The sequence below is a fragment of the Phyllostomus discolor genome, chromosome 11 (assembly GCF_004126475.2).
Source record: "Phyllostomus discolor isolate MPI-MPIP mPhyDis1 chromosome 11, mPhyDis1.pri.v3, whole genome shotgun sequence".
NCBI classification, from domain to species: Eukaryota; Metazoa; Chordata; class Mammalia; order Chiroptera; family Phyllostomidae; genus Phyllostomus; species Phyllostomus discolor.
In genome coordinates, this window is record NC_040913.2 from 78,308,737 (window position 1) to 78,332,763 (window position 24,027).

General features: G+C 45.3%; 1 protein-coding gene across 8 annotated transcripts in view; it reads right to left on the reverse strand.

Annotated features, from left to right (window-relative positions):
* Positions 1-24,027, reverse strand: part of RBPMS (RNA binding protein, mRNA processing factor) — a 167,445-nt gene that overhangs the window by 132,263 nt on the left and 11,155 nt on the right. The gene's annotated exons all lie outside the window — the stretch shown is intronic.

Genomic DNA, 24,027 nt, shown 5'->3' on the forward strand with positions numbered 1-24,027 from the left:
TTGCTCCGACACTTTAAGTACTGTCTGATGGGTCCTCAAAGCTGTTCCAGTTCTCTGGGATCATGTTTCTGGATGTTGACAAAGGCACACACATGACAGAGGGGGTACAGCTCAAGCAAGGGCTTAGAAAGCCAGGCCTGGCAGGGTTCGAGTCCTGGCACTATCCCTCACCAGTTCAGAATCATTGAGACACACAGAATAGAGGTATTATGAGAAGCTTAACAAGGTAAATGTTAAGAAATGAAGTCTTATGGGGTAAGAGTTATTGGTAAATCATCACCCTTAAAATTCATGGCAGAGTATAATCTTTGGATGGAACCTGATAAATTATTCTAAACTATGTATGACAACCCTAGAAAGAGAAAACTCACCTCCTAAAAAAAAAAATCTTAAAATGCAAACATAGGGAACTCTATATTTTGCCTCCCTGTTCGTGTTTATTTTGTATCAGAATTAAGTGGCCATTGGAAGAATTAAGTTTTTTCAAAGTTCTGGAAAGTCATCTTAAATTAGGCCCCGGAAAGAAATGGAATCTCTTTTAGTAATGACTCTTGTTTTCTTTGAAAGTTCATGTTTGGGTCAGCCAAGTTTTAAACGGTAAAATTATATTGCCGTGTTGTTACTCAAGTTTGGGGGTGGGGTGGGGGTGAGGCTGCTAGCTATTTGGATTAAGGCAGGACAGTTTATCTGGTTTCTATACTGAAAAGAAGGGTCTATTCTTAGGCAGAAGACAATCATTTTAGAGGAGCAGAAGCTTGCGCTGGATTTCTATTGACTGTTCCACATGGGAAGACTCAAGAAAAGTCCAGTTCTCCAAATAAAAGCTGTTTTCAAGGCTTGTGTGATTTTTCTTGGGTCGATGGAATGTCTAAGCTAAAGGGTTCTTCTTTTGTTGTTTTGCTATGTTGCAATTTAGCCAGATAGAAAACAATTGCGTAGTGATTTTATTTCTTGCCTTGTCCTAACAAGAGTAAAGCTGTATTTGGTTTTATTACAATAGCTATTACCCTGATCTTAAATAATCAGTTACGTAAACCTGCACGCCACACTCCCACACTCTACGGGAGCCCACCCGACTTTCACGTTACCATCTTCTATTCTGTAACTCTCTTCAGGGAAGTATAGTCACCGCACAGTTACAGGAACCAAAAGAAGTGGTTTGGTTGACAGAAAGGCAAAACGGCTGAACAACGCAGGTTAAGGCGATAATACCGGAAGAGTAAAAACATTTCACTCCAGAAAGGATTGGCACCAGTATCCTCAAGGGGCACCAAAGACAGTCAGGAGCACCTCTGTGGTCAGTACCGTGTCAGTACCACATCACCAAAGGGCCTGAAGATTTCTTGCTTAAGAGAAAATAATAAAATACAAATGAGACACAGGGCTAATCTGTCTGCAGTTTTCTATCTAACTAAAGACTCAGAGCATCTCATGAGAAAATAGGGTAAAAAATTGTTGCTTTTTGATAGGAGAGTCAGTTTATTTAACTTCTAGTATTACTTCGAATCACATTAACAAGAGACTGGCACCAAAAAAAAGTGGTCTTTTGAAAGAACAATGAAAAATATTTAAACTCATACTTGATACAAGAGAACTGTATACTAACATGCATCATTATCGAAAGAGATGCAAGTGAATGAGAGTAGACCTTGCTTCGTTTAAAAAACACATTATTTTCAATATTAAAAGTAAATTAGACCCCAAATTACGTATTTTTCTGCACTGTAATCATCTGCTTCATTTTTCATTGCTGTCACCAGGAAAAAGGCCTTGTTTTGTTTGTCTTTACATGTCGGCAGCTTTCATAATGCCTTGCACACGGTAGGCACTTAGTCTTTTTGGAAGAAATGAACTATAAAAGGTATTTTTAACATCCAGAGAGCTTTCATCTTGGCCGGCACAGCTCAGTTGGTTGGAATGTCCTCCAGCAATCGAAAGGTTGTGGTTCAATTCCCATTCAGGGCACATGCCTGGGTTGTGGGTTCAATCCTTACTTCAGCCTTTAGAAGAACCACTAAATATGGTGTTAGTATGTGTCTGTCCCTCAAAGGATATCCACTCAAACACGTATAAAAGGACGGCTGCAGGCTTACACGCCTCATGAGCCAATTAACTGAGATGGCTCCCAGGAACTCGTACACTACTCTCGTCACACAGCACTTAAATACCAGCAATTTTAAAAATGCTGTCACATTACTGCATTTCTGTTCTTTGATATGATATACTTTGTGACACAGTTTGGGGGAATGAATCAGAAGTATCAAAAGCTATTAAATAATTCACTATAAGATTGCTTTTCTGGCCCTGGCTGGTGTGGCTCAGTGGATTGAGGTCACTTGCTTTGCTTCCCAGTCTGTGCACGTGCCTGGGTTGCAGGCCAGGTGGCCCAGCAAGGGGTGCACAAGAGGCAACCACACATTGATGTTTCTCTCCCTCTTTCTCCTTCCCTTCCCCTCTCTAAAAATAAATAAAATCTAAAAAAAAAAAAAAAAAAAAAAAAAAAGATTGGTTTTCTAAAATATAGGGTCCAGCACAAATAATGCCTCCTTATTATTACAAAATCATAAGCATGTAATTCTAAAACACAACAATACCACATTCAAGAACACCAGATGACATTTTAGGTGAAATGTTCAAATTAAAACTATAAATGCTTACACCCATATTATTACCCTCCCAACCACACTCAAGCAGGCGTGGCTTCTGCCGGACACTGTGTGTGACCAAGAACTACGTTTCAGGGATACATACAACAAAGCCACCTCTTTGCTTCCAGCTCTCAACGACCTTGTTTCACATGACAGCATAGAATGAAGGCATTCAAGTTATTCCGTCTCTGCATTACAGAGTTACTACAGGTATATAATGTACTGGGTATAATTCTCTGCTCTACTGCCAACAGTAGCAAGCAAAGGGACTTCTGTGACTTCACATTTTTTAACTTGCCAAGTTTGCACATAGATTCTGTAACCATACAGTCATAAACTAAAGTGTTGTTCTATAAATCAAAAGTTGCTAGGGCTGGGGCATTTAAATTGTCACTATTATTTAACTTCTTTTAATGCTCTCTCCCTCTTTCGGTTTAAAAATAATTAAAAATCACACCTGCATTTTGAAACAGGAGACAATAGTACATGTACACCACTTTTTAAACCATGGGAATCTGGAGATAATAGTGCCATTCACTGGATTGCTGAGCTTAGGACCTATGTAGACACCAAGAAGCCAAAACATGAAAGGAAACAGCTGCACAGAGCTGATGAAAGGGAGCTTGCTGGGCGACCTGACGACCCAATGGCTAAGAACATATTTGAGACCTACTGTAATTGCTTACACTTTGATTACAAAATAAGATTATAGACTGTTTTTATACGTCACTACCAAAATTTGGGGACATGAATATCCATCACTGGATGAGGTGGTTAAGGCTCCCAACGCTGTCATTAGCTTAACTGTTTTGCCTTTTTTTGTTTAAGGGAAAACTAAATACCCTCCCAGGCGGCCTGATTTCACTTTTAATTTAAGGCAAATTTTAGTTACGAAAGAACAAAGGCGGTACTGCCTGGGGAGTCTAGGAAGGCTTTCCAGAAGCCAGCTGTGTGCTTGAAGTCAGTTGGACACCTCTGCTGGGCAGGCGCACGGGCACCCCTGGACCAGCCACGTGACGTCCGTGTGAGGGCGACGGCACAGACCCATCCCCGCATCCACGGCACCGGGCACTATGGCAACTCGCTCCACCTTTCTGTCCTCAGTTTCTCCTCAGTGGTGAAACCACTTGATTAGCGAAGCCTTCCAGTTCTTTTGCAAGATGTCTCTATGCTGCCCACAAATAAACGCACAAAGGAAAGAACTCCTTCAATGAAAGTTTCTTCTCACCATGACTAACTTGTCTTAGAAATAAAGGCAAATGTTTTTGTAATTAAATGCCTCACAGATTCTCACAAGGCTGATTCCCAGGGCTGCACAGGGTGGGGACCCCCTACCCTCTCCAAAGCCTGCTGGGGCTGCTGAGAGGTATTTGAAAAACATAAGGTTTTGAACATACTTAAGTTATAACACTAAAACAGTGTACACTGTACTTCTTTTTTAAAAAGTCCTATTCCACAGCATCTACTTCAAAACGACTAAAAGCCCTCACACAGATGACTGTTAGCATCCACACAAAGGGATGGATGGATGCATGTATTCGACCTACCCTGGGATTAAAGCTTCGAGAACACAGAACTGACTGAATTTCCATAATTCTAAGTAATGTGATCTCCAACTACCACTGGATTATTTTTAAGAGTTTTTCATTCCCTCCATGACAGCACTGCTTAACATTATGATTACATGCATGATAGTGAGCACTTGCTGAGTATTTCCCATGGACCAGGCACAACACGCATCGGTCCCCTCCGTCCCCAACAAGCCTGCGGATGGGGAAATAGAGGCACTGAGACCAAGTAACTTCTTCACAAGGTTGCCAAGTCAGAACACGAATCCTGGCATTCTCATCCCACAGCCCACTTGTTTCAACTCTGGATGGCAAACACACCCAGCACCTGACACCGTGCTGGGTGATCAAAGATGATTAAGACAGCACCCAGTTTATGGGCACTGCACTCTGCCAAACATATAAAACATAATTACAACGTGGTATCTGTGCTGTAACTCTGGCCTTAAGTAAAAAGGCTGCTGTAGCAACAAAGGAGAGGCTGCCCGGGGAGTTGCACAAGGCTCCTGCACTTGAGCTGGGCACTGAGAGATGAGCAGGCATTCCTGGGGCGCAGGGAGAATGGAAGGGCATTCCAGGTAGAGAACAAACAGCATGTGCCAAGGTACATAAAGGCGAGTGTGCTCGGGGAATCCAGTGCGGCCAGCAGGGAGAGAGGGAGGCAGGGCAGGGGTGAGGAGATTTTGTAGGCTGCTGTAGGTTTTGTAGTTAACCGGAACCCTTTCTGCCTCGGGTCCTGTCTGACTAACATCGGCGGCTAGAAAGCAGAACCCATCTGACAGCTGTCTCCTCCAGGGATAATATCTGGTGGATATTAAAATGCAAATAGTCCTGACGTATAAACAAGAATATAAACATGATACACCAGTTAGCTGAATTTTAGAGCCAGGCTATGCAGAGGCAGAGGATGGCACACAGAGGGAGGGACGGTAAATTGGCTCTTGTGATGAACTGCCATATACTGTAAAGCCTCGGTTTGTGGCCCTAAGGAGTTATGAACAAAGCACAGTGTGTGTGTGTGTGTGTGTGTGTGTGTGTGTGTGTGTGTTTTCCGGGGAGAACGTCCACAGGTTTGACCAAAGCAACAATCACTGCCTTCAAGCAGGCTTAGAGCCAGACCACCATGCATCTTATAACACCCAAGGCAACCCTAAGACAAAAAAAAAAAAAAAATCACTGCAAGCTAAATAAGAAAGCCATTCCCCACCCCTCCTTCCTTCTTCCTCTTGGGCCTTACTTGAAATTCTAACAAATACTTCAGCTCCAGACTGTGCAAAAGGCCTTTAAGATCTGAGATAGTTATGTTTGCCTAACTTTACTCAGGTCACATACGCAAGCCTGCCACCTACTCAGGACCCCCGATGTTCCAAGTTTACCTAGAACCTATAAACCCTCCAATTTGTAATCTCCTTCTCCAAAGGAAAACCTTCCCTCTAAGCAGCAAAAACAGAGAGGAAAGGCAAGAGGCTGGGTCCACACAGGTACTTCATTAACTTCTCTGAACTAATATTTAAAAGAAAACTTAAAAATAAACCACGCTTCAGGGAAACTCACTTTAATTTTCTACCACGAGATTACAAGGGTGACTGGCTGCTCCCTGAGAAGTCACTGAGGAGCCTGCACACAGGAGACCTTCTTTACAGATGGATGATTTGGCCCCCCTGGCGGGACACAAACACCCACCCAACATCTGTCTGTCCCCATCCCATCTTATGTCACCAGCATGTCAACATACCATAATTCTTCTGTTGTCAGAACGGCAGAACACGGCCGCTGTTCAACCCCGTGGTGCCGTCTTTAAAGCAGTGCATAGGTCAAGGGAATTGGGGCAACTTTTCTCGGAAGAGACAGAGAGAGAGAGAGAGAGGAGCCCTCAGGCACGGGGAGCAGAGCGCTGGTGCAGAGCCCTACTGCTGGAGTCAGCAGGAGCCTGGGTTCAAGTGCGAGGCACTCACAGGGCAGGGGGAGAGTTCCGGTCAGTTACCCTCTCTGGTTTCCTCACCTGTAACAAACAAGGGCCACAGCCGAGCCTCCTCAGAGGACTGTTAAAAGAACTCAGTAAGTTAATGTTTGTAAAATGTTTTAGAACAGTGTCTGGAACCTAGTATTTGACAAAGACACTAAATCTTACCAAAAGTGCTTGGTTAAGGAAACCAGCTATTTCAACGAAACCAAAAACAACAAAAAAAGTGTGTTCGGTAAAATGTCAATGTCCCGAGTTAATCTGTCCAATGTTCAATGTGAAATGAAACACTAGAAATAATCACTACAGTACAAATAGTTTAAACTGTCGACGGAACAAAAAATATTTAAAAATCAAGAAATCAAGGTAAGTGAAAGAGACATTTATGGAGCTGCAACCATACATTAATTGCCGTGCTAGGTGTTGGGGAAAAGAAATTAAAATTACTCTGCGTACACAATGCATCTTTGAACCCAGCTGCGAAGACACTGAGAGAGCAGGACTCACTCTCCTGTGCGTGGCAACACTGCACTGGGGAACCCAGCTGCACCTTATAGAGGGAGACAGGCATTTCTGCAGAAGCAATAATGGAGTGAAGAGTACTGTTGGATAATGGCTAATGCTCTTGTTGGGGGTGTGTTTTCACTGGGAAAATAAAATCGTGCAGGAGTGTTGGATTTTGGAAACACACAGCCACGTTTCCAAGGGCAGGGAGCACAGCGACGTCCCTGGAGCTTTGACTGTTCTCTTACTGTGCCCTGAAATTCACTACAGAGTGGAATAAGCTGCTTTTCTCAAAGTCTGTGCCAAACTCTGTGTCACGTTTTATGGGTAATTATCACCTCGTGGTTCCATGAAGTAGGCATTATCATCACTCTCTTCTTCAAAATAGATGAAGAAACACCTGGCTGGCATAGCTCAGTGGATGGAGCACGGGCTGAGAACCAAAGCATCGCAGGTTCGACTCCCAGTCAGGGCACATGCCTGGGTTGCAGGCCACAGCCCCCAGCAACCGCACATTGATGTTTCTCTCTTTCTCCCTCCCTTCCCTCTCTAAAAATAAATAAATAAATATTTTTTTAATTTAAAAAAAAAATTAGATAAAGAAACCAATCTACACTTGAGAGAGGTTCAAGTTCTCCCTGCCAGCAAGGAGACTATGAACCTGATTATGAATCCACCTTGTATTTCGATTAAGTGATTTATAACTAAATTTCTAATGTCACCAAAGCTGGGTGTACTGATTGCTCCTTAACCAGCCTCATTCCACTTCTCAGTGATAACCCCTTCCAAACAACTATTATTATTAACAATAGTATTGTTAATATTAATAATATTAATAACAAATGGTTGTTGAGCACATATTCTACTGAGACACGCCTTTTTGGGGGGGGGGGGGCATGCGATGTGCTCTACAAATGTTGTTAGTACAATTCGTATGCAGCCCTCTGCTGCAGACTTGGTTATTCCCAACTTACACAGGCAGAACTACCCTCAGAGAAATCAAGTGGCCCGCCCAGGGCATCACAGCTAACAAATGGCAGAGCCAGGGCAGGAAACCAGGGCTCCACACCCGCACTGCCGACTTCAGAACTGAATGCACCACGGAGGAAACTCGTCAACGGCACCATCGTGCCTTTCTTCTCGACCGACCCATGTGCACTGTCTCTGAAAACTAAGATTTCTCTTTCTAGGAGCCCCCCCCCCGCTCAACCAATGAACTCTGCAAGTCATCTGGTCCTGAAGGGCACCAGTGGGCGTGAGATAAAAGGGAGAAATGAAGAAGTAAAAGAGAAAGGAAAGGTGGAGGGGGAAAGAGGGTAGGAGAGACGGAAGGGAAAGGACCGGCTCTCCCAGGGTAGTTTCCCCGCAGCCCCGCCCACCCTGGAGAGAAAACACCGGCCCCACTGGGACTCGTCCTCGGCTTCCCCCTTCCGGACCGGCCCGCACCGGTCCCCGAGGCAGCTAGGCAACCAGCCCTACTGCACACAAAGAGGAACTCGGTGCCAAGCCCTGCCACACAGGTCTTCCGACGAAAGCAGAACTGGTGCCCTATAAATATCCGCAAGGTGAGAGAACACACGGTCAAAGAGATAAGGGACAAATATTACAGAGCCTGGCTCTGCTCCCGTCGGAGCAAGACCGAAAGGAGCCCTGGTAAGACACTGGTGGACGGAGGAGGACACTGGAAGGCTAGGCTGGGAAACCAGACAGCGAGGCCTGTGGCGATCAGTACCCAGAGCCAAGGGACCGACACAGAGCTGGACAACTGTCCTTTTAACCCAGCACCGGGGGGCAAGGGCACAGACTTCCTGTATTTCAGCTGCTTGGAGAGCTCTGAGCCAGCTCCTGCTTCCCAGCTGTACTTTGGAGAGTTGAAATCAACAGGTAAATGACCTCTGCAAAATTAACTGCGAATTACAAACGGGCTTACCGCAGTAAATAGGATTTCCTGTTTCCTGAATCCCCCTAGCACACACAGTAGACAAAAATATTGATTGAAAAGGCAACTTTGTTTCAGTAAAACACATCCATTCAGTACCATTCAAAAAAAATGTGATACTTCCATTTTTTAAAAGAAGGTACATTTGTTAAGTGTGTTTGTTTACTATGACTTTTGGGGTGACTATGAGTTTATAAAAGGAAAAAAAAAAAAGAGCCCTGGCCGGGTGGCTCCATTGGTTGGAGCATCCTTTCTGTACACCGAAAGGTGGTGGATTCAATTCCGGTCAGCACACATAACCTAGGTTGCTGGTGAGATCCCTGGTTGGGTCCCAAATGGGAGGCAACCAATCTGTTTCTCTCTCACACATCAATAAACATATACTCTAGCCCAGGCTGGTGTGGCTCAGTGGATTGAGCACCTGCCTGCAAACCACAGGGTCACCTGTTCAATTCCCAGTCAGGGCACATGCCTGGGTTGTGGGCCACATCCCCAGTTGGGGGTGCAACAGAGGCCACCACACACTGATATTTCTCTCCCTCTTTACCTCCCTTGCCCTCTCTCTAAAAATAAATAAAATCTAAAAACAAACAAACAAACAAACAAACAAACATACTCTGGTGAGGATTTGGGTGGGGCGGGGGGCGGGGGGAGACGATGAGCCCAAAGTGGGAGGGTTTCCAAAATCTACCTCAGATATGTCCAAATTTGTACAGAAACATACATTTAGGTTTCTCTTATTAGGTTTTCTTATATCTTAGACTCTTTAAAAGAAGTGCTGTGGCCCTAAACAAAGCCCAGATTTGTGTATAAAACAGCAGCATTTAACCCTACACATCCCAGCCCAAATGCTATTGTTTTTAAGAGCCCTTCCTCACTCTCCGGTGATGGCTTTTCTCTCTGTTGTAGCTATTAGCCTTTCCTGAAAGGCTACGTAAGTTTAATACTGTCTACCTGTTCCACAAGTCTCCCAAGGGCATTGCAATGCTTGGCACACAGCAGGTACCTAGAAAACTTATAAAAAAATAACCGATGTGATGCTGTGCTTTCCAACTGAAGAACACGACGTATAATATTTAGATATGACATCTGCACTTGGAGACATTTTTAATGGGAAAGACAAAGGCACAAAGTCGGGAGCTGTGGGGGGTTCAGGAAAACCTCACCAGAAAGAGGAAGCCAGGCTGGGCCCACTTTTCCTTCAAGAAATTTATAACACTCTGAGAGGTACTGCTGCCGATGCGCCTGTCCAGAACGAAAGTTAAATTAGCCTGGGAGCTGCTGTCTGTTGATAATTTCCTCAGTGCCAGGAAGTTGGTGAGAATGTGATTAAACCTGTTTCCGCCCTTAGCTCCACCCAAGATGCTATCGGCTAGCTAAACAGAAGGTTCTGCAGCTGACCAGGCTCCTACCACACTCAGAAAACTTAAGAAAAACAAAACATACTGTGCCACATTTTCACTCAAGGAATCACACACAAGTTCTAAATCCCCTCCTATCCGCACCCCTTTGATTCTCTTCTTTAGCACTCAGCACACACGTAAAACATGGGCAAAAAGTAAATTAAAATGGGCTATTTCATGACTGCAAATATTTAGTATTTAAATATTAATATTTATTATTACATTTAGTAGTCATCCCCCCCTCCAAAATACACTATCTTTTTAATTGACAAAACGAGAAATCCCCAAATGGAATTCTGGTAAGAGTCAGGATTATACTCAGTCAGTTCAGAAACTGAGAAATGCTTTTATACTTCATGAAAAATGTCCCTCATCCAGCTCTGTGACCGTAAGCGGGTCATTTCACTGTTCTGGCCTTCAGTCTCCTCAGTTAGTGATTTGTCACTTTTAACTACAACATTATACTATTTTAGAACTTTTTTTTAAAGCACTTTGAAATGGGTTTTGATATCTGGTGAGGAAAGTCCCCCTTCATACTTCTTCTTTTAACAAATTTTCTTGGCATCATATATATTTATAAGTCCAGCTGAAGTTTAGAACTAGTTTGTTAAGTTCTTTAAAAATTACTCTGAAATCTGTATTGAAACTGTATTTAATTTGTAAACTAATTTGGAAGAAACTGATAACTATAGCATCCCAACCCAGGAACACTGTCTTTATCTTCGTTTATTCAGGTCTTTTATGTCCTTCAGAAAACAGCATTCTTCACCGAGTTCTTGTCAATTTGTTTTTCTGTTCTCAAGAATGATAATTTTTCACTACTGGGATCTTATTTACCATTTCTAATTTATTAGTACTGCTTTTCTTATGCTAGTACGTTTAAAAAAAAAAAAAAACCTCTGTGATATTGCATTTATCTTGTCTGTGTACCTTTCTGAAGTTTGTTATTTGTTCTAATTTTTTTTCCAATAGATAACTGCAGATTTTCTAGGCAGAGAGTCACACTGATGGCAAGTAATGACAGTTTGGACCTACCTTTAAAAGACAAGTAAAAGACTAGGAGAAATATTTCCCAAATACCTATTAGAAAGAACATACATTAGACAATGTTCACTATGTAAAGAGTGCCTAGAAATCAATAAAGGCAAACAACCTAATAGAAAATAAAGAATATTAATAACCAAGTTATCTAGTGAATACATGAAAACCAGTGAATACATGAAAATGTTAGACTTTATTAACAGTAAGAATACAAGCCCTAGCTGGTGTGGCTCAGCAGATTGAGTGCCAGTCTGGGAACTGAAAGGTCACCGGCTCAACTCCCTGTCAGGGCACATGCCTGGGTTGCAGGCCAGGTCTCTGGTGTAAAAGGCAACTGATAAATGATTGATGTTTCTCTCCCTTCCTCCCTTCCCCTCTCTCTAGAAATAAATAAAATCTTTAAAAAATACAGATTAAAATAATGAAATGCCTTCTTTCAGCCAACTATTACAAAGTAAGAAAGATAATATCTAATGTTAGAAAAGGTATAATGAAATGAACTCTCTAAATGATCAGTCTCTTTAGATGGTAATTCACCTTCACCTATGAAAACATTAACCCTGACTGGTGTGGCTCAATGGATTGAGTACTGGCCTGGGAACCAAAGGGCTACCAGTTCGATTCCCAGTCAGGGCACATGCCTGGGTTCCAGGCCAGGTCCCCAGTAGGGGGCGCACGAGGGGCAAGCACACATTGATGTTTCCCTTTCTCTTCCTTTCCCCTCCCTCTAAAAATAATTTTTTTAAAAAAAGAAGTAAATTGTTATGTAGTGCATTTAATAAACCATTTTCATTTGCATCTAAGTGGATAGAAGGGTGTATATGAACTGTAACTACACTCTGGAACAGGATAGGGCTGAGAGATTGAGGGGGAAATTATACTGTTTGCTGCATGCACTTTGATATTGTTAATTTTTGTAATCATAAGTTCTTATTATTTGGTAATTTTTATCAATGGAAAAAGGAAGGACCAAGGTATTTATGTGGGGTTTTTTGCAACCTTCCAAAAGTTAATAAAAAAACAGGTCTTCTGAGTATCTCTGTGTTGGTTTCAGTCACTGGTGATGTGTCAGGTACTCGGTCCTGAGTGTAAAGGACTCACTGTGAGGCACAGACAGTGAGACAGGAAACAGGCGACATCGACCATTCCACCCATTCTGGTCAAGACTGAAGTACCCAGTCAGTGTGACCTATTTAAGTTTTGTTTCTATGGGAAAGTAAAATACCGAAACATTTTAACAAGCTTTTCAGTGATAGCAGACACGACCAAAAGACTTTACTGCATCCCTAGATTAGTCCCAGAGATCTGCCCCTCTGAAGAACGAGCTCCCTCCACCAACAGAAAACTAATAGATGAACGACATCAGGCGGGCGGAATAAGAGTCGAGCTGTCAGACTGGAGAGGAAAGAATGTTCTATTTCCTTGGGATTAACATTTACACAAACACTGACTCCACTAATGGAGGCCTTTTCTGCCCTTTATCATGTTGTTTAGTTTATCCGGCCGGGATGATGCAAAGCAAACCCGGAATGAACGGGGACAAGGCTACTATACATGCAACTCGTCCAAACCCCAAGTCCCAGTGCGTCCAGAAACAACACTCGATATCCTGGCTCACGGAGATTGCCCAACTCTGGAAATCCCACACCACAATGGAACCCGACTCGGAATGTTACAAAAGGGATTTACTGTATTACACTACCATTTGCCCCCATACATTGTAAGTACAAAAACGGACACAAAACCAAACTGACAAAACCTCAGAAGCACTTATTTTAGATGAAGAAATCAGATGTCCTTCCCTCTGCACAACGTGCTTCCCACACAGATCTTCCCCAGAGTCGCCCTTCAAAGTCCGGCAGAAAGACATGCTGAAATACCGCACAAGGTCCACATGCCAAGCACTGTGCCAGCACGCGCACCGCCTCCTAACACACCAAGCAGTCCGCTGCACAGTCCTGACCTGGGTTTTCACCAGGACGGAGCTGTCACGGCCTCGCGGCCAAGCCCACTCCCAGGTCTGTCTTGACCCCTCCCCATCTTCTTGAACCATGCTCCCCAAACCTAGTATCTGGCAGGATTAATCAATAAAAATGCTCACTGAATAAACGGAGGAGACGGCATACCACAGAAGGAAGGAGCAGAGCACCTCCAGGAGACAGTGTCGCAGGTGATACTACCTGGCAAAGGGACACAGGCAGAGGTTTTAAACAGGAGAATGACAAGGTACACAACCATTTTTTTTTTTTTTGAAAGGTAGCCCTGGCTGTCCTGAGGAGCTAGGACTGTGGGGGGAGGCAAGGATGGAGACGGAAAGGGGCTTCCCAGCTGGTGTGGCAGGACAGAGCTCTGATGGCGGCCTGTGCTCGCACAGGAGCAGGGCAGAAAGACAGAGGGCAGCAGATCTGAGATGTGGGATGATCAAGTGTTGGGTTTGGCGATGGGCTAGGGAGGCAGAAGGAGGAGCTGGTCCTGGATGAAGGGGGACTCAGAGATGGGGAACCAGGGGGGAGCAGGTCTGAGGGTGAGGATGATGAAGCCACTTTGATGTGTTGAGTGGAAAGTGTATGGGAGACAGCCAGCCTGAGCCGGGGCGGCTGCTTGGATACCTGGATCTGGAGCTCAGGCCAGAAGTCTGGGGCAAGGACCATCATCCATGGGACCGCTGAGTATGAGGAATGAAGCCGCAGGACAGAGGGCTAAGGAATACTCCCATTTCAGGGTCAGAGGAAGGGAAACCCATGACAAGGAGAACGTGGGGTCACGGAAGGGGAGGAAAGTCCACAGTCCGCCAGAAGCCAAGGAAACGGGACATCGAGAATGGAAAATTCCAACATGTAAAGCCTGTCAGTGTTGGGACAACAAATGGTTTTTGTTTCTTTCCTTATTACTTTTCTGTATTTTCCCAGGATCCTCAATAGACACCTATTTTGTTATTAATCAGAAAGGAAAATACTGAAAAGAAAACTATACGGAATTTCTAACTGTCGTGCTATCCCCATGAACTGAAGAGCCACAAATAGCCTCCTCTCCACAGGACATGTGTTTTGAGTCCCCCCTCTGGGTCTGCTGCTCCGCCTGCTGCAGCTTGGTGACCAGTGACACGCACTGCCCAGTGTCCTGGCCAAGGTCTGGAATCCCAGCAGAGCAGAGCTGGCTGGCCCACACGCCACAGATGGTCCAGTGACCTCGGGTTCATCTGCATACTGTTCTAATCAAATGAGCTAACCAGTAACAGATCCTGCTCTCTTTGCCCCACTTCCCACCACTGCGGAGGCCAAAGTTCTGGAACTCTGCACCATTTCCTATAAACAGGAGACTGCCTATAAACACGCACGCAGATACAGGAGGGCCAAGGCTCATCACAAATATTTGTTCACTGCCTCTAAGTAGGATTCGCGTTGACTTTCAAGGTGCTTGTCCTGGCACGCAGAAGTGCATCGGTAGTGAAAATGATGGTGGCCCACACGGAGCCAACACGGATAGCAACCAGTGACCCAGGACCCATTGTTCTGATGGCACTTAAAAAAGGGGGGTAAGACCAAGATACTCTTAGGGGCCAACAAGTATATAAAGAATAATATTCTAACCTCCCACCCCGCTCTTGACCCAAAAAACCCTCTAGGCATATTTTACAGCATTCACCTTCATAACACCTGTCTTAGAGTGGCCATCATTCTCTCCACTGTGTCATGGCGGGAATGATGTTACTTGGCATCAAGGGATCCAGAGAGAGAGGACACTCTTCTCCCAGACAGACACGGGGATCTGTTAGAACAATGCCGCCTACGTTACCAAGGGAATGGCCTCCAGCCCCAGCTCTGGGCCTCAGCGGCCTCACTGCTCAGGTGAGGGGGGTGAGCAAAGGCTCTTCCAGGGCCTTCCCAGCTCAGGAAAGGATGTGACAGCGTAACTCTCTGTGATTATAATGACAACCAGAGCAAGAGGGAAAGTCTTTGAAACTGGCTTTCATATATGTACATGTCCATGTTCACATAATACCGTTTGAAAAGCAGGCGTTTTTTTAAATCCTCACCCAAGGGCATGTTTATTGATTTTAGAGAGAGAAAAACATCAATTGGTTGCCTCCCATAGGCATCCTGACCAGGGATTGATCAAACCTGCAACCTTTTGGTGTGGGAGGGCGACACTCTAGCCAACCGAGGGACCTGGCCAGGGTGAACAGCAGTGTCTTTTATGAAAGGAAAGTGGGTAAGCTTTTGCAGTAATCTTTATTAAATATTTGGGCACTTTCACTCATTGATTTAAAAAATATGGAGCATGACAGGAATGTTGTTATCTGCTCTTTCTTTTTAAAATACAGCATTTAAAAAGGAATGGATGTATTTCAAAATAATTTTGGGATAAACTGTCTACCTTTCCAGGAAAAGAAAGTTTAAGAACTTAACTTCAGCTGGAATAGCTTGTGCACATGGATTTTTACTATACTTGGTTTTCAGAGGAAAAGCATCCCGGAGATGGGCACTAAATATAGATTGTCATGAAGCCGAGGGCAAAGTCCTTGTGAGATGACACTAACAATTAGCAAAAAAAAGTGGTATCACCAGTATTAAAATAGGAAATCTGAGCCCATTCTGGGAACGCTGTCCCGGACAGCCACCCAGCCTCTCGAGCTGGCCCAGCTCCCCAGCAGCAGTCCCTGGACCCCAGTGGACAGCCTTATAAGGCAACTGTGCTCAGAGAGAAGATAAGAACAACACTAAGCACTTAACATTTCCCCAGGCCTCTACAAATATTAACTCATTAATTTTCACAGTGTCCTGGAGAGCCTCACTACTATTGTTTCCAAAAGAGACAGGGGAAGAAAGATACCTGGCTAATTACAGTTAATTATGGCACGGTGGGCACCTCTCCTCGGGGGCCTGGTTCAGGGCCAGGCATGCCTCCGTTCTGTCGGGAACTGAATAAAAGCTTTCCTAGCAATGAACAGTGAAGAGGGAAATTTCCCAACTTTGACAGTAAGTGGAGAATGCACTCCCCTCTGCCCCCAGTATTTCCCACAGAGTCTCCACACGATTCCAACCCTTAGATTTCCTCCGACGTGGACAGCCTAGGAGAGAGGCAAGACGCAGGCAAGGGTCTGGAGCGAAGCTGTTTTCTGTCTCCAAGGAGACATTTAAAATAGCCATCCTTTCACCTCCACAAAGTAACTCAGCAACTCCGAGTGCAGTGCCGGTAAGAAATACGACAGCAACCTATATACAGTCAGTGTGAAGGCGGTTAAGGAGCCTCAAGTAATCTTTTTTAATTAAAAAAGTTTGAATGCAATAGTTATCAAATAATGTGTACTGAGAATCTACACTGTATGACACGCGGCCAAGTGCTGGAAATGTAAGAGGAGCAGATGTACGTATGTATGTGTATGTTTTCAAGTCACTCAGGATGCAAGCTCTGCTGGGATCTGACGTTCCCACCAAGGCAAGGCTCTTCTTAGCTCTGTTCAACGATTTACCCCAAACTACCTAGTATGTGCCCAAAAAATACACACACACCCCCCAAATAAGCAAACATTAGTCGGTATGCATGAGAAGATATATACAGTTAAAAAAGACGAGGTACCACATCTGGTGCTAAGCCCGAGATGGACATAATAGCCGCTAACAAGTAGGAAAGGGCAGGCCAGGAGGAAGAAAGGAAAATGCACGGAGAGGATGGACGGAAGCATTCTAGGCCCTAGACAGGCAGGGACCAGGAGGCAGAATGCCTTTGTAAGAACAGGGCGCCCCTAGAGTGGCAACAACTCAGACATCCACCAACTACGCATGCACAAACAAAACGTCGTGTATCCACCCAAGGGGAATAGCACTCAGCGATGAAAAGGAACAAAGCGCCAATTCATGCTACAATGTGGAAGACCCTTAACAACATAACTCGAAATAAGCCAGGCACAAAAGGCCACACGATTTGTATTATTCTGCTTGTATGACGTGTATTATTTATTAATAGGCAAGTCCACAGAGACACACAATGGACTAGCAGTTGCCAGGGGCCTGGAGGAGGGGTTAATGAGCACAGGTTTGGAAGGAGGGGCAGGGGTGCGGGCAGGTAGCAAAAATGTTCTAAAATTAGAGAGTGATGAACTGTACACTTTAGAAGGATGTATTTAATTTTAAGATACCCTTTAGAAGGATAAATCATGCCTCACTACAGTTGTTATTATAAGAACAAACGAAAGAACAGGGTACCCTCACAGACGAGCTGCTGGGTTGAAGAGTAAGAGGACAAAGTACCAAAGTACCGGGGTGTGGGGAGGGGGAGGGGCAGAAAGTAGACACTAAGTTTGGAAAGCAGGGAAGGGCCTGATCTGGCGGAGCTTTTTACTGTCAGCCCACGCAACCTGGCTCTTACCCACCAACCGCTACACAGAAACGGTGGTGGACAGGGTTCTCCAGTCCTCGGAGCACTTTCACACACATGAGCGCCTTTCATCAAGGAGCCTCCGGATGTTTTCAGGTGCTACCTGATATAGGGCGAGGAACACCTATGGAAGAGGAATTTGCCATTAGTGTTGAATGGACTAAGGGTGAGCAGAAGCCCACCAGGCTCTGGAAGTCTAATTTCGAGTCCAGACAGGTGAGATGGAAAAGAAGGGAGAAAGACTGTAGCAAGACGTCAGAGGCCACCCAGATCTTCCGGAGCTAGACTTGCTATCTCTAACCAACCGGGTGACTCAGCTCCTTGAAAAGAAGTCACCACATTACTGCTCACTAAGGGCTCAGGCAGTCCCATATCTCAAATTCCTCTCTATGAAGGCAGCCTCCTTACAGGTACTAAGCTCAAGAGACCTCTTGATCTCCTTGGAATAAACTTCTCCGAAGGCAGAATATTCCAAGACTGGCAGTGAGGTTTCAGTGTAAGATGTCAGATTTTGAACCAGCTGCCCAGGTTCAAATCCAAGCTTTGCTATGAGCTGTGACCTAGAGCAAGTTACTCGTCGCCTCTCTGAGCCTGAGTTCCTCACCTGCACGTCAGGAATATGATGGCCACTACCTACCAGAGAGCGCAGGGAGGACTACTGGGGCGAATGATGTGAACGGTGCCTGGGACGAACATGCGAGGTCCCCTCGTTACCCATCAACTCTAGTTTTCACGTCGGCGAGGCTCTTCCTTCACAGCACTCACCAGTTGGTAAGCCTGTATTTACTTGTGGCCTTTGTTTCATGCACACTTCCCTGCCACCCTGTAAGTTCCAGGAAGGTCAAGGACAATGCCTGTTTGCTGCCCACTGTATCACCAGGGCCTACATACAATAGGAGCTTAACGTCTTTGGAATGACTGTATCAACCAGGAATTATATACTCAGTTTCTAATGCTAAGTGCCGCCCTGGCAGACCGGCAGCCGCGCTCTCCCCGACAGGCAGAACAAGGACATGAAGACACAAATGAACAGTCACGGCTTCATCGGGGAGAGAAGGGGAAAACAGTCGAAGAAGAAAATGCTGCACTTTTCCCAGTATGCTCATCTAAACAGCTTGGGTGGCCTCGAAAGCACAATTTCTTTGCTTTTGCTTTTGTTTTCAAGGCAAAAGTCTTGGCATATTGATACTGGGTTCCACAGGTTATACACCTGTCACCCGTGGCACAGGCCTTGGCTGGGGAACCAACGACAACTGACAAAATTCTTTAAAATATCCTCAGATCTTTACCATTCATTCATTTGGTCATTCATTAAAAAATAGCCAAAGGACGCTTCTCCCTGCCATATAAATCTGTCCCCACCATCCCCACTTCCAAATCTTTATGGCGGTGACACTCTCCTACCACCGTGCCATGTCTTCTGGCCGATTTAAATCTTACCGGCTCCCTTTCTTCTGCAAAGCCTGTTTTACCTGCATCCACAACAACCTCCCTCTGGATTTCCAAGCCCTGACTGCACTACACGAAGCTGTCGGTTTACACAGGAACTCGCATCGTTTCCCCATTGTTTTCTGCGTTGACTGGGCCCTTCCACACAGGCAGGGAAAGGGCTTCTCTGCACACACTTCCACGTCCCTGCGGAATGGCCAGGACAACGCCAGGCTCACAGCTCCTCTCCCACAGGGACCAGTGAGCGGCTGTGCCCCAGGGGCGTCAAACCTCTCCAGCACGGGTATCAGTGGTGTTCTCTTCACCAACTGCCCCGCCCCTCTCCCAACCCGAATCAAAGGCTCAAGAATCAAAGGCTCAAGAAAAGAAGGCATGTTTTATTATATTCACCAAAGAACTTCCAGTTCCTTTGAGAAAGGTGCTATGCACATATACATTCAGTATTTCATGACCTCCGTGGGAATTTACCCTGAAATACTGTCAGAGCAAACGCTACATGAGATGCAAATTCCATTCATCTGTAGCAGTCAGGATGAGTCAAGACTGAGGTTTCTATCAGATCCGCTCACTTGCTGGAGTCACCCTCTCAGAACATGTGTGGAGGGTGTGTGTGCTCTGCAGGAATGTTCTGTGAACAACTAGGGAGGCCTCGAGGGCTGGGGTTAATGGTGATCGCCCTGCCCACGCGGGGAGACCTTAGCTGCACTCCTCAGACGGTATCTGCTCCTGGTATGCCGTGGGCATCCACCGTGAAAACGCCCTGGGGGAGGACGAGGATGCCCGGATGCTCCGCACAGCAGACCGAGGAGTAGTTCTGGCCGCTGCTTCGCTGGAGCTCCAGGCCCTCCTCCTCAAGGTACGAGGGAGGAAAAGGAGCATTTTCACTAGTAGGTGCACCGCATGGTCCACACCTGTTTTAACTGCACCCGTAAAAGCTCCTGCCAGGGATATAACTGGCTCGCTGTCCACCAAAACTCACGCCAAACTGGCCACCATGCCCAAGAGTGCTTCTGTCCTCACCGCAACAGCAAACCAACCGCAGTGTCGAAGGGCAGAGATGCAAGGACACGTCCCACAGTTCTGTCACGTTTCCGCAATGTGACACCTCTGAAAGGGGAATGAATCTCACGATACGGATTAATTGGCGGTGTTATTAGCTCACCTGACCAATGTTGGAACATCCTCAATAACCTGTCGTACAGGCAGGCACACACAACACCCAAGGCAGCAGTGGCCACATCGTCAGGTTAGCAATGTCTATCGAGGACTCACTACACAAGATCACACAAGCAACCAATCAACACCTTCAGCATGTTCACTGAACTCAAGAATGGCAGCTCCAGAAATTTCCTGCTAAGCATGGTGGTGCCTGCAGCAGTACCTGAAACAATGGGGCAACGTCCTGAAATGAGGTTTAAAAAAAAAAAAAAAAAAAGGTCAACGTGGAAGGTCCAGGTGTCGGACAGATCAGACTGGGCTAATAATAATCAGACAAGACAGAAATGCGGACAACCCCGCAGTGAAGAGCAACCCTTGCAACACTGTAAAACCGCAGCGCCAGAGAACACAGGAAAACGGGCCGGCCGATACTCCTGGAGGGAGTGTAAGTTAGTACAGCGCTTCTGGAGGAGACTTGGCAGTCGACATCTTCTGCCTTAAAAAGAATGTGCGCCCTCTGACCCAGAAATTCCACTTGGAGGAGTTTAAGCGAAGGAAATCAGTGTGGGTGTCCGCTGCGATTCAGCCAGGAGGCTGTGCAGCGCTGTTTACAGCAAACCGGAAACAAGCTACACAATTAGTAACATCCACGGGCATGCAAAGATGCCGAGAACTATGTCCACTGAAAGAGTCCAATGTAAACACTATCACAGCGTGAGCCCATTTTGTTTATGGGGGTGGGGCGCTGTGTCCCTGTGCGTACACAGAAAGAAGGGCTTTAAAAAGACCGACACCCAAGTGTTAACACTGGTTGTGGAGAAAGGGAGTGCATATTGCTTTTGTACTTACCTGTATTCTCAGTGGGGGGAGGGAGGAGAATGTACATAGATTATTTGTCATTTATTTTTAAAATGTTTTTTGCGGGGGGAAACAATGAAAAGGAACTTAGGCATAATAGGATGTAATTGGGTGAACAAATGGCTTGGGAATCTTGGTAGTCTCAATCTGAAAAGTCAAATAAATTAAAAATCCAGTGGATTTATTACCATTATTGGTTTAATCCCTAAAGTAGAAGCAATGCATTGCTACCCTTCCTTTGAGAAATGCTGGGAGAAATGACTCATGGAATTAAGTGCAAAACAGGATGTAAGCTATGCAGAAATCTCCCAAGAGATATCTCGGCCGTACACTGCAGCCCACTGCTATAGGAGCCGGCACTACCAATGCCCCACACAACAGCATCAAAACCCACTCCAATCCCAGAGCTTCAGATAAAGGGAAACCACCTCAGGACCTCACAATATGCTTCCTGCCCAATGCCACCCCTGGATGAGAAACTTCCTGACTCACAGGACGGCAAATCCATCCACTAGACATGGTAGGAAGGTGAGGTGTCTGCGGCAGGCTTCCCAAGGAACATGATGGCAAGTTCAATTTGGAAAACTTAATGCTTATTAGGTTCGAGGAGAGATTTCAGAGAGCCCTGGAGTGAGCGGGAGGACTCAGAGCAAACTGCCGGATTTCTACGCCTGGGTCTCCCGCACTGAGCAGCACCCAAGCTTTGCCTGGACTGACTTCATCAGCGGAGAAGGAAAGGACAACACTTTGTGGCAGACTTCAGGATGAGCTCACACCAATGGGATTTCTCTGCACAATCATGGCCCATGATTTACAACGATAGAAGGGCAATTTTTATGCTGATGAAAGGACTTTGGGGTTTTCTGAAAGGGAGAGAAAAGATCATGGTTAAAGTTTCTCCAAGTATATCTGCCAAAACAAGAAACTCTTAAGATTCGAAGCTCCACAGCACTTTGGAAGCTTTGCTCCCCCCCCCCCCCATTTTCATTGTTAACAGAGGGCGTCAGCAGGTTGAGTGGCCTATGACCACACGGCAACAGATGCAGGGCCTGCAAGGGGCAAGACACTCCTCTTTGATCATGTAAGAACATGGAGAGAATGGACACACATTTCTGACCAGGACGTTTTCACTCTGATTCAGGGTTTACCAGTGGCTGCACGAATGTGAAGGGCTAGAGAAAAAAAAGCTACTCGCCCACCCAATAAAACCCAGACATACTCCACTCCTGAGTCCACCGGAACCACAGATGGACCCACATAAAATAGGACCGTTGGGGATGCTGAGGCAGAAATGATTATCAATGCAAAGAATTCCAGTGCCATGTACTGCACAATTCTATGCAGCCTAATGTAGAAATTACCACTCATATTTTTATATTTTCTCTGTAAAAGTACAAGATATTGATGTAATATCTGTGATATTACAAAACAGATTTAAATCAGTATCTATTTCCATATCTGTAAATTAATAGCAACGCAACAGGAACCTTTCTCAAAAGCTTGTGTGCCAATGAGAAGACCTACCAATACATCAGACGCTGAAACTATCAGGGAGAATAATTTCTCCCTGGACACTGTGGAATCAGCAATGGTCACATCTCTTTTAAACAATATACCCCTCACTTCCTATTTAAGATACAGGTTTCCAAGACAATTTAATGTACAAACAAAACCCTTTCGTGCTGGGATCTGAGTATCAGGTTTAATCTTACCCCTGCACTTCTAAGTGGCTGGAGAGCTACGAAGTAACCCTGACCCTGACCCACAGACCCACCAGCTACATCAGCAGGCCTTTCTAAAAATAGTTAACAATGGGCAGCCTAAAAAATAGTGGTCTAATAATGTTTTCCTTTGAAAAGACGTCCTTTTCAAGTGTTCCGAAAGCTTACGTAAATCTCAAAACCATTTTTGACAAAATTGTGTGTTTCAAATTATTAGTGGGAAGATTTATTTGTACTCCTAAAAAAAAAAAAAAAAAAAGGTGTGAGCAGAAGAGAAGTTCTGTGTTGCGAGTCAGCAAGCATTTGTAAGGGCGGAACAATTTTGATAAGCCCTAACTACCTTCCTAGCCATGGAAATTCAGGACCCTGCTGCACAAAGGCAGACACAGACAGCTTCGGGTGACTAGGGGCAACATGCCTAAGAAGGGGGGGCATGGCTAGGTGGTCCTTCATCCGCCCGCTACCTAACACAGCGATGCTTATCATCCATACCTGGTTAGTTACAGAGCAGAAGTCACTCCTACTGCCAGGTGGTCAATTTAGATTTACAAAACTAAAGACAGTAGTTAAGACAGTTTTTCAAATCCTATTTCTTATTTCTAGGGTATTTTATTATTAGCACCCCATTTTTTTGCTTATAAAGAAACAGACCATACACCATTTTTCTCTTCCTCCCTCCACTCCCTATTTGTGCATTTTGCTGGTGATGAGTTTTTCAAGCAAAGGCTGAAAAGCCAAGGTTAAAGCTAAAATGTCTTGCTGGGATAATTCTGCCCAACCTGGTTCCTTCTCGCCTGTTGGGGGTAACTCTCCCAAAGAACCTCTGAGGTGCTGACTTCTGTGGTACCGCCTGGCACTTGGGAGGAAAGGGAGGGAAGGAATCTTCTCCGGTCTCCTCCCCCATCAGAATGGCTAAAGCAGAGATTAATCTTAGTTCTGGTTTTCTGCATAATCCTCCTCAAAACACAAAGACACAGGATGGGGCTTAGAGAGTCCTTTTGTTTCGAGAGGGTCATTTCCTGCCGGTGGTGCACACCCAGAAACTCCCACCCATTTCTCAAGGAGAGGCATTGATTTTCTAAGTAAAAAACAAAGCGAATTTCAGGCCTCACACCATTCCCCCCCAAAAAGCCTACTCCTCCCAGATGGATGCTGGCTGGTGAGCCACCACCTCCCCCCCACCCCCACCCTCGCAGTCACCACGCGGGGATGGAACGTGGAAGGAGCAGAGAAATGGGAGCGGAGTCAACAGTTCTTTTAATGCACAGCAGGTCTTGTCCGTCCAATCCCTACAACTTAGTTCAGCAAACAGGCTGCAATGACTTGTCAAAGATAAAACAGCTTAAATGGTTTGTCCTGGGTCCTTCAGAAAAGGAGAGAGATAATAAGGGGAAGGA